This window comes from Mus caroli, unplaced genomic scaffold (genome assembly GCF_978045245.1).
Source record: "Mus caroli unplaced genomic scaffold, Mus_caroli_1 scaffold_7, whole genome shotgun sequence".
Lineage (NCBI taxonomy): Eukaryota > Metazoa > Chordata > Mammalia > Rodentia > Muridae > Mus > Mus caroli.
The window spans coordinates 124,843,753-124,846,173 of record NW_028227262.1 but is presented as its reverse complement, the minus strand read 5'-3'; the positions used below and the strand labels follow the sequence as shown (position 1 = coordinate 124,846,173).

General features: G+C 37.3%; 1 pseudogene; it reads left to right on the top strand.

The window, feature by feature from the left end:
- The first annotated feature begins 1,325 nt into the window (after nt 1-1,325).
- Nucleotides 1,326-2,159, top strand: LOC147004023 (hyaluronidase PH-20 pseudogene; annotated as a pseudogene).
- Nucleotides 2,160-2,421: the final 262 nt, after the last annotated feature.

Here is a 2,421-nt window from a genome sequence, read left to right as displayed (position 1 = left end):
ACGGTTATTCTCTATATACACACACCTATGGCAAAGTTTAATTATAAGTCAGGAACATTAAGGGGTTAGTTCCAATGGCTAGTCACAGGGTAGTTGTAATAAGATGCTGTAATAGGTGCTGTTGAAAAGTTGTGGGTTATTTATTGTTAACAGAGCAGTATCTTTGTTTTTCAAACTTTGCTTCTGGTTGCTCTCACACTAGTGACCAGTCTCAAAGCTCTGTGCGTGACAGGCAAAGACCTCTATTACTGAGTTATAACCCACCAAACTGATTTTTAAAAAATACACTTCCAACTAATATTTCTAGATTATTGCACCTGGAAGTATGGAAACCTAAACCAGTGATAAGTGTGTGTGTGTGTGTGTGTAGGGGCAACTGTACACTTCGTTTACTGGTATTATGCCTAAACATCTCTGCATTATGTAAATCAAGACACTTCATAAGGACGTTTTTTGTTGTTATTGGGCTAGTAATGCGTGATCTACAATTTTTATGGATTTTAATTAAAATAATTACATCACTTCCCCACTTCAATTTTCTCCTTCCAGTCTCTCCCAAATGCTCTCCCCACTCCCTGTCTCCTCTCAGTCTTAAATGGGTAACCTATGATCCTTTGGTCATTATGTTAGTCACATAAATACAATTTCCTGGGCCCCTTTATGTTGTTTGTATGTAAATAGTTTCAGAGCTGATCTCAAGGAATGTCCTCAATCTAAGTGCATTGCATTTTATGATTTCTAAAGGTAAACATAATTCCTTTTATAACTGAATAATTTTTTTAGTTCTGTGAAAGGTTGTTTTCAAAATTTATTAAATCATCTCAAGTATTCTTTTAAGATCAATAAATAAGAATTTTTTTATTCAACTGGCTTTTCCTAAGTGTTGCTAGAAATAATATTTTATAGACCTAATAAAAGGGAATGATTACATTCAGTTCTTTGTGGGGTCAGGGATGATTTTGGAAGACTAATGTTTATTGTTATAGGTTTGATGCATACAAAAGAGGAAAAATATTACTGCTTTAAACACAATAGCAGATCTTCTATCCATCAAAATTGAGTTAAACTCCCTGTTTAATTGAGGACTTGATAAAGTTCTCATTATGGCTACAGTGAATTCTGCATTTGCCTTTTTCAGTTCTGGATGATTTAAATTGCTACTAAATATTCCTGAATCATGACATGAGAGGAGTACTTTTCAGTGAAAATCAGTCACGACCCTCAGTGGCCTCTTGTCACAATCTTTCTAATCTTTTGCATCAAATACTGGACAGACCAGAGTGTGTAAGAAGGAATAAGTGCTTACTTAGTAATTTCTCTCTGTGATGGGAGAGTTGAGATTTAAGCATCTCTTTTGAGGGAGCTTTGGTGAGTCTGGGGATGCATTATATAGACAGTGTCAATATTCCTACTGATTTCATGTTCCCTGACTGTGGATTATAGGGCAGCACCAATTTGAAAGATGTGACTGTCCTTCAGGCCTGGAATGTCTCAACTGAAACCTGTGTTGGAAGCTTAAGTACCTCATTGGATATAAGTTTCTTCTCTCTAACTGGAAGCCTCTGGACAACTGCCACACAGCAGTCTGTCACCATATTTTATAGTGACTGACTTGGAAAATATCCTTGCTTAAATGAGAAACAAGAGAAGGTGTTTGGAGGAGTACCTCAGGCAGGGAGTTTGCAATGTCATTTGACCAAAGCTAAGATTAACATAGAGCTCTACACTCCAGTAGACCAATCAGGGTAAGCTGTCATTGACTGGAAAGAATGGAAGCCCACCTGGGGATGAAACTGGAAACACAAGGACATTTATAAGACTAAGTCCACTTAATTGGCACAGTCCCCAAATCCAGGAATGAACACTGTACAAACCACCACAAAAGCCAAAAAACAACTTGAATAGGCAAGAAGAAAGTTCATGGAAGAGACATTAAAATACTTTCTGGGCTTTTATTTCTTTCCTGATTGATATAATAATAAATATGTGGAGGCAGACTACAAGGGAATTTTTCCTGATATAGAGGACAGAAACAATAATCTTAACGGAAAGAAAGAACTACCCTTTACCCATCGAACTCTTTGAAGAGCAAATTGAAGTTATCTCCAAATGCAAAACTCTACAGTCACCACTGTGTATTGGAAGGTGTCATGGTTTAAAAAGTGCATGGAGAATATAAGCCACTCCCTTTTATCTGTATACTCTTTGTTTCTTTTTCTGACCATACATAGTGTCTTAGAGTTTCTATTCCTGAACAAAACATCACAACCAAGAATCAAGTTGGGGAGGAAAGGGTTTATACAGCTTACACTTCCATAGTGGTGTTCATCACCAAGGAAGTCAGGACTGGAACTCAAGCAGGTCAGGAAGCAGGAGCTAATGCAGAGGCCATGGAAGGATGTTATTTACTGGCTTGCTTCC